This window comes from Penaeus vannamei, chromosome 20 (assembly GCF_042767895.1).
Source record: "Penaeus vannamei isolate JL-2024 chromosome 20, ASM4276789v1, whole genome shotgun sequence".
NCBI lineage: Eukaryota > Metazoa > Arthropoda > Malacostraca > Decapoda > Penaeidae > Penaeus > Penaeus vannamei.
In genome coordinates, this window is record NC_091568.1 from 27,208,486 (window position 1) to 27,218,485 (window position 10,000).

A 10,000-nucleotide genomic window follows, 5' to 3' on the forward strand; every position below is an offset into this window, starting at 1 on the left:
TATGTATGTATGTATATGTATATGTATATGTATATATGTATATGTATTCATCTATGCGTATACATATATACATCTACATATTTATAAATGCATGTATATGTGTATATAAAGATAGATTGATAGATATAACATATTTGTGTCTATTTCTCTCTCTCTCTCCCTCTCCCTCCCTCTTTCTATCTCTAATAATATATGTGTGTATGAGTGTGTGTGCTCCAGTTATTTAGATTGGTGGGCGGAAGAAATGCTAGAAATGCAGCGTTGCCAATGACTTTTGTAGGGGTTATCATGATCTTGCCCCTATTTTGCGGGGCCGTAGGAGCCAACGAGACCTAAGCCTCCGGCCTCCTGTTTCGGCACAGAGTAATTATCATGTTCTTGTGCTGTGATATCGATACTGGTAGCGTGTTTCACTGACAAAAGTTTCGACCAAAGCATGAAATCATAAATATAGATAGTTAATACAAGATGCAGAGAACCATTACTGTATATAACTGATAAAACGTAGTATTTAAAATCATCAAAGTAAATGAAACATGACTAAATAAAACAAAGTTAAAATAAATTCAATAAATCAGTAAACTACGTTACGCTTTATCAGTTATCAATACATCGACAGGAAGTTATTTATTTAAAAGTTATCTTTAAAGTCAAGCCATTGAAACAATTCCATTAGCATTTACTTTATCACTTAAATTCATCAGTCTTTTCATTTAGTATTCACTGCTCAAAAACTTTAAAACTTTGTTATATATATATATATATATATATATATATATATATATATATATATATATATATATATATATATATATATATATATATATATATACATTTCTTTAACAAACTTCAAATAATAAATATAAATCATACATGGAAAACGAAACAAAAGGCAAAACTCAAACTATTATCATTAAAACAAAAACCGTTAACACAAAACATAAAATAAGCAAAACCTCCGAAACAATAAAAGCAAAAGAAAATATACGTAAAATGAGGCAATCTAAAATAAAACTGATAAAACAATACCTTATATGACTGCAGACTCACTGTAAGATCCAACGGTTAAAAGCGACAGAAAAACACAAATAAAAAGAACAAAGCTTAAAAAAACGGCGGTTATCTGAGGGATAACCCAGCCGTAGGTTAATGACTGGATGCCTGTGCGCAACTCCACTCAGGTGGTTGACCCCACCTTATTTAAGGTCGTGCGCCAGGAGGTGTTCGCGCATCAAGACTCATTTCATTGTTAAATGTCGTCTGCATTAAAGAACGAATACCTAAAAGTGCGAATTTACTAAAAGATTGCCGTGTTAGATGAAAAATAAATGGTTCTTTACAGAGAAATACATATAAAATATCAGTAATATAAAAAGAAAGGAACATATATACAGGAATTTAAACAAGCGATATAATTGTTTTCCGTGGGCTAGCTGAGGGGGTTTGGCGCCGAATGCCCGTTGACTCTTTTCCCTCACCCTTGTCCTTCGTCATCTTGGGCGCCATCTTGAAAAATGCGTGTTTTCGAGGGCGACCTCCCGACGTCATCCTTCGCAGGCCTCGAGCAGGAAATCGGGTCGTCGTCGGCTCGTACGTAATATTGGTCATTTCTCCTTGGAAATGAAAAAAATGCCTAGGGCGTCGCCATCGTCCTCCTACAGCGCCTCCGTCAGTGGCACCCTTCTGCAGCACCTCCGTCGAGATCCGCACGCCCTGGTCCATATTACGCTTTATCTCTCGGGGCTTTTCAGGGGGGGGGGGGGGTTCCGGTGATGCTGAGCGGGGTGTAGGTCGTAAGAAGACGCAGTAAGAGCCACAGCTCACTACACTTTCAGTCTCTGTCTTGTCTGTGTACCAGTGTTTGACCTTGGCACTGGCATATATCTGGCACTGGAGACTGATGGATTGGCGTGCGGTGAACGGACACCAGTCAATGAATAAAATACTCAATATGTTGGCCCGTAAGGGGATCGAACCCTCGACATCCGCGTTATTAGCACGGCGCTCTAACCGAGCTAACAGGCCCTTAACCTATTTGAAAATCTTTCTCATAATGAATTGTCAGTCAACAAATTGTAATGAAATATATTAAAAGTAGCAATTTATCATCAATATAACCTAGTGTTAGATTGTATTTCAGAAGGATCATATCAGGACAGAGCAAAATAAATACATTGTGTTTATCATTTCAAATGCATATAAGCCTAAGAAAAACTACTTCTAAGAAAATGCTTAGGCAGTTTATCCTAAATGTTTTTAAACCTCATAACCATGATATGTAAGGTACCTTTTCGAAAATAAAAAATCTAATACACACACACACACACATACACACACACACACACACACACATACATATATGTAAACATATTTACATATATGAATAATATATATGGGTGTATTAATATATATATGCATACATATATGTATACATAGAAATATATATATGAACACAAGCACAAATGCAGTAATTTGTACACAAAAACAAAAATGAAAACAACCACGATAAGAAATGAAGGAAATGAACTCTCCTCAAGCGTTCGTCTCCAGACGTATGATTAACCAAAAGTCTTTTATCATTTGTCTGAAAAAGAACTCATGAAGGGTTTGAAACGTTACACTGTATTTTGATTTGCATTGTGACTTTTCCTCTTCATATATATATATATATATATATATATATATATATATATATATATATATATATATATATATACATGCATTATACATATATATACACATATCTATCAATCTGTGAGTATATAAATTCATATATAGTATACAGTATGTCACACATACACATATATATGTACATATATAAATATACATATATACATACATATACAGATATCAGTTATATGTATGTGTTTATGCATTTGTATAGTAGTATATACATCTGAGTGTGTGTGTGTGTGAACATGTTTTCCTTCATGTACACCTTGGGAACTCTTCTTAGCGATTAGCCTTTGTCCTCCCACCCGAGTCCGATCACGTGGTTAACGGACTGCACGTGGAAGATTCTTGCAGAAAAACTTTCTTAAATAATCTAGTGGAAGAAGAATATTGTAATAAAAATAATAATAATAATAATAATAATAATAAATAAATAAATAAATAAATAAATAAAAGACCGAGGTTTGATGTCAGACTCACCCTAACGTGTTGAACAGGACAGGAAAGAAGAACGCATAATCATTACCATACAAGTGCCTTGCATGCACAGCGGTCCCAATGGCCTGGTCACTGTGCCTTCCTTTGACCTTGGCCCCGACATGTCAGAAAAAGAGGAATCGGCTGACAACGAACAGACTACTGGGACAGAGGACTAAACTTTTGCCACATACGAATCATATCATAACTACTGAATAATGAAATTTTGATTTGAAATAATTCGTTTATACGCAACATTTTTTAGATGAATTATATAAGGACGTGGCTGTAGATTTTTTTTTTTTTTTTTTTTACAGTGGATTAGTACACAAAGTATATGTTCAGGAGACGACGTCGAGAACACAGACAGACGCCGTTTTATCCTGTTTCTTAGGATGCTTCCTGAACTATTTTGAGATACTGACATCAGGTAGGGCAGGAAGACAGAACTTGGTACCTAATGAAATGGGTAAAAGGAATAAATCTAATTCGTACAATTTTGATACATCTATGCATTTGTATTTAAGTCCGTGTGTGTGTGCGTGTTTGTGCATATATATATATATATATATATATATATATATATATATATATATATATATATATATATATATATATATATATATATATATATGTATGTATGTATATATATGTATGTGTGTGTATGTATATATATATATATATATATATATATATATATATATATATATATATATATATATATATATATCATATATACTATATATATAGATATATATATATATATATATATAAATATATATATATATATATATATACTTATATAAATATATGCATACATCAGGTAGGGCAGGAAGACAGAACTTGGTACCTAATGAAATGGGCAAAAGGAATAAATCTATTTCGTACAATTTTGATACATCTATGCATTTGTATTTAAGTCCGTGTGTGTGTGCATATATATATATATATATATATATATATATATATATATATATATATATATATATATATATATATATATATGTGTGTGTGTGTGTGTGTGTGTGTGTGTGTGTGTGTGTGTGTGTGTGTATACTTATATAAATATATACATATATATGTACACACATGTATATATTTATATTAAGAGATAAACACATACACACATATATATGGAGGGAAAACACTCTACTGTGTTGATACTATGGTAGATAAAGCCACAATGCACAAACTAGTCTCACTTCAATAAATCTAGTTTGTGCATTGTGAGTTTTTCTACCTTATACATATATTTACATGTGTGTGTGTGTGTATGCTCAGGAAATCTACGTTGCAGTGGAGAGTAGTCCGGATGCTCTTTTGTTGGCTTATTTCCCTCCCCACCAAGAAACGCCTGTCGCAGTGGGTTGACGGTACCTCGGCTGTATTTCCGTGGCGGAATGACAGACTGCTAAATATATATACGTCCTTATATTTATATAAGTATAGTACATATATATACATATTTACATGTATACGTATATATATATTCATTTATGCGTATACATATATACATCTAGATATTTATAGATGCATGTATGTGTACATAAAGATAGATTGATAGATATAATATATATTTGTGTGTGTAAGTCTCTCTCTCCCTCCCTCTAACTCTAATAATATATGTGTGTGCGTAAGTGTGTGTGCTCCAGTTTAGTTTAGTGGGCAGAAGAAAGACTGCAAGTAAAGACTATTAACCTAACAATAGTAGAGACTAGAAATGCAGCGTTGCCAACGACCTTCAGACTCCGTCTTATCTGTGTACCAGTGTTTGACCTTGGCACTGGCATATATCTGGCACTGGAGACTGATGGATTGGCGTGCGATGAACGGACACCAGAGTCACTGAATAAAATACTCAACATGGCCCGTAAGGGGATCGAACCCTCGACATCCGCGTTATTAGCACGGCGCTCTAACCAACTGAGCTAACAGGCCCGTACTTCTAATGAGAGTCTTTCTCATAGTGAACTATCAGAAGGATCATATCAGGACAGAGCATAATAAATTCACTTTGTTTATCATTTCAAATGCACATATACCTTAGGCAGTTTATCCTAAATGTTTTCAACTCCCATAACCATGATATATAAGAAAAAAATCTAATATTTACTTATGTACACACATATATATATGTAAACATATTTACATATATAAATGATATATATGGGTGTGTATATATATGCATATATATGTATATATATATACATATATACATATGAACACAAGCACAAACGTAATAATTTGTACACAAAAGCAAAAAGGAAAACAATCACAATAAATGAAGGAAATGAACTCTCTTCAAGAGTTCCTCTCCAGACGTATGATTAACCAAGAGTCTTTTATCATTTGTCTGAAGAGGATCTCGTAAAGGGTTCGAAACGTTACACTTTATTTTGATTTCCATTGTGACTCTTTTCCTCTTCATACATATATACATATATATACATACATACATAATTATGCATATGTGTATATGAATATATATATATATATATATACATATGTATACATATACATATATACATATACATATGCATATATAATATATATATATATTCATATAAATATGTATTGCTATATATATATGTATATATACATATATATATACAAATGTATACAACATTTTGTATATATATTTAATATATATACACATACACACACATACACACAGAAACACACACCGCACACACACGCGCGTGTGTTTGTGTGTGTGTATACACGACATGTATACATACACAACACATATATATGTATATATATACATGTGTATCGATATGTGTATATATATATATATATATATATATATATATATATATATATATATATATATATATATATATATATATATATATATATATAAACATGTACATGCATGTGCGTATATGTACATATATAATTGTGTATGAGCTCCAGTTATTTAGTTTAGTGGGCGGAAGGGAGGCTGCAAGCAAAGACTGTTAAGCTAACAATAGTAGAGGCTTGAAATGCAGCGTCTCCGTCTTGTCTGTGTACCAGTATTTGATCTTGGCACTGGCATATATCTGGCACTGGAGCCTCGTGGTTTTGCCTGCGATAAACCGATACTTGAGGCATTCTATCAAAATCATGCTCCTTGGCCTGTAAGGGGATCGAACCCTCGACATCCGCGTTATTAGCTGGTGGGTGTGCTACACAGGGGCAGGAGAATATATGAAAATTTTGAGCTAGCTTAACTAGTAACAAAGAAAAACAAGTCAAAGCGTAATAAGCACGATAAAGTGTATTAGTAATGACCAATGAGACATTTTTCATGGTGGGGTACCCCTGCTAGGGCAAAAATAGGGGCATCAAAATATTATGCTAGATCAGCTCATGGTGTAACAACTTCAGACTGGCTTCAAATTCATCAGTAAGGCCCATTTTATCAGAAATAAGTTGTGACTCATTTTTAGTGGTGGGGGATTCGAGCCAGACACCTCATGCGTAATACTCCATATCATCATCCTGATCTGACCTCACCTCACTCACTCCATGGCTCGTCCTCAGACTCGATCAGTTCATCCAGTTCATCTGGATTTTCTGGGTCTGAGTCCATGTCATCACTACCAGTGATGATGCAATAAACAAAAACTATACTTGAGTGGAACTATAAAGATGTTGATTTTCAGATATTGATTGATATCATAAGGTTACATCTATTCTCCATCAGCTGATGCTAGCTACTACGATAGGAAATAGAATATTGAGTATGCACTTATGAATACGAGATATATATTCATACACACATAAACTGAAGGAGATAGAGAGGGGGGAGAGAGAAGGAGAGAGAGTGATAAATATATACACATATGTGTGTGTATGTGCACATATACACATATGTGTATATATATGCATATACATACATACATATATATATATATATATATATATATATATATATATATATATATATATACATATATATATATATACATTTATATATATACATATATATATAACCTTGGAGCTGACATATATCTAGCACTGAAGCCTGATGGATTCACGCTCTCTTGAACGAAAACCATCTCATCTGGGAAGGCACCTCAGATGTTACGGTTTTCTATTCAGTTCTGAGAAGAATTGAGCACATGCAGAATTAATTGCCTTTGCATCAGATCCTGAGCAAGAAATAGTCTTCGGCTTATATGCGTTAGAAAAATAATAGAAACCGAATTTATTTTGCTCTGTCCAAACATTTGCAGTCGGAAGGAAGACTGCAAGTAAAGACTGTTAAGCAATCAATAGTAAAGGCTAGAAATGCAGCGTTGCCAACGACCTTGAGTCTCCGTCTTGTCTGTGTACAAGTGACTGACCTTGACACTGGCATATAAATATATATACATATATATATATATATATATATATATATATATATATATATATATATATATATATATGTGTGTGTGTGTGTGTGTGTGTGTGTGTGTGTGTGTGTGTGTGTGTGTGTGCGTGTGTGTGTGTGACACTTGGGCCTGATAGAATGGAGTCCGATGAGGTAAGGTAAGAAATTAGGCCGGCAACCGCAATCGGCGCTCTAACCAACTGAACCAACAGACGGTTATTAATATTTATAGCTTACCATCAACACAGATTACTGCTAGATTGAATCGCAGTAGGATCTCAGGACTGGAAATGCTTAGACAGAGCAAAATAAATTCGGTTTCTAACGCATATTAACCGAAGACTAATTATTTCTTGCTCAGGATCTGGCATGTGTTCAAATCTTCTTAGAACTGAATAGAAAACCGTAGCATCTGAGTTGCCTTCCTAAATAAGATGGGTCTCGTTCAGGAGAGGAAAACGATGAGAAATACGAACAAAGTTTATCCTGCTTCGTTTCGGAGGATTTCCTCTTCTGAGCTTTCATCTCGTATATACTCCTTGGAGACCACGGAATGCGCTGAAGACCAGTCCGTTGACAACGTGATCGGACTCAGGTGGAAGGATAAGAGCTAATCGCAACGAAGAATTGCTAAGGTGTACATGAAGGAAACATACTTATACGGTTCTAGGATACTATGTCACGGGGAAACTATGTCGCGGTCCTAATGTTGCCACATTGCGCTGTGACACAGCGTCCGTTTCGCAAGTGGATAAAATGTCGCGGGGAAGGCACGTTGACATTTATGTCAGTACATCGCTGTTCATTGTCGACAGATAAGATTAGGAAGAAGTGTTGAAATTGCAGCGAAAATGATTTAGTATATAGAATACATAATAACTAGTATGAGACATAACCATTTTTCTCTCTCTCTCTCTCTCTCTCTAGGTAATGAAATATTTTGTGATGAGCATACCTTTATTGTTCAGTGGGGATCACCATTACTTTGGCTATTTGATCCAGATATTGCAAATCTACAAAGGTATGTTTCTAATTTTGTAATAAGGGATTTGATCCTCTTATTTACGAGCTGGTACTTCTGACCCGAGGGATGCTTCCTGCCAGCTGCAACCTCTGCACTCAGAAAATTCCTCTGGAAGGCGTTCATTGCTGCCTTCTCAAAATCTGTCATTATTGTTACTGGATTGCATGATAAACCAGGCGGTATTAGCTTTAACACCTCGTACATTTTATTATATATCTCTTCATTCTTTCCTGACAAAAATGCATAGACGCAAGGATATGTTATACCACCAAAGTATGCATGGAGTGTGTACTGCTGCTTGTATCCGACAGGGGCCACTTTAAACGTTCCATCACCAAACCAATGACGAGACGGCAAGAAATTTCAAATCAGAGTCTGCTGCGAAGATCATCACCCCATCATCTTCATAAGGAATGAAGGCCTCTCCGCTTAACGTTGTCCAAAATGGCTGAAGATCAGACACACCTGCCTTTTGCCGCACTCGCCTCAGTGTCCTCTTGATGGCGTCTGCCGTTGTAATAGATGCGCCCAGCCGACTTCAACTCTAGCGTCAAATGTGTTGACAATATGTGCGATGGGCTCTACTGTTGCGGCAGCACGTTCCTTCATTGCTGCTAGTATCCCCTCCACCTCAGCCTTCCCAGGGACAGCAGGATGTCTGTGGATGGGGTTTTGCCATTTCACTATTTCCCCATTAACGGTGTGAACCCTGGCACCACAGGTTTTGTCCGCATCTCCACACAACTTTGTCCTGATGGCCCCTTTCCTTCGTAAAGAGATGCTGGTCAACTCTCAGTTTCACAGTCGCCCGGTATGATGTTATAATGTGACAGACCTCGGGGACATTGACAAGAGAAGGTGGGAGAAGGTAATCTTCATTCAATCCCTCGTACCATGAAACATGGAGCTCGGGGTAGGGTGGTAATGGAAGCTCGGTTGAGTTTTCTCCATGCTGAATGATATCTCACTCTTTGAAAATTCATTATTATAGGAAGATCACGTGTTGAAGCAGTAGCGGGTTAGAGCAATTAGGGTAGGTAAGGTCAGTTGGAGGATCCTTCAGAACTGCAGGGTGTACAGGAGTGCTGAGTTCTGTGGTACTGACCATAGATTGGTTGTGGCTACCCTCCGGGTCGACTTCAAAACTCCCCATCGGTCAAATGGTCACCCTAGGGTGTTTCATTTGGACAGGCTGAGGGAGGGGGAGTGTGCCCGCAGGTTTGCTGAGGCAATCTCTGATCGTTTCGCAATGCTTGATGGTCTGACAGACCCTGTTCTTCTGTGGGATACCTTTAAGCGTGAAACACTTGATGCAGCTCAAGATACGATTGGTGTATGTCCGAGAGCAGTACAGAATTCCATCTCGCAGGAGACACTGGAAGCCACAGATGCATGTCGTGCAGTCGTCTGACAGGGGATCGGGAATTGCACCGTTCTCATGTGCGCAGAACTCGGTCCCTGTT

At 36.2% G+C, this 10,000-nt stretch overlaps 1 non-coding gene across 1 annotated transcript; it reads right to left on the minus strand.

Annotated features, from left to right (window-relative positions):
* Positions 1-5,014: 5,014 nt before the first annotated feature.
* TRNAI-AAU (transfer RNA isoleucine (anticodon AAU)) lies at positions 5,015-5,088 on the minus strand. Its single transcript has one exon. It is a non-coding gene; the product is annotated as a tRNA-Ile (tRNA).
* Between the last annotated feature and the right edge of the window lie 4,912 nt (positions 5,089-10,000).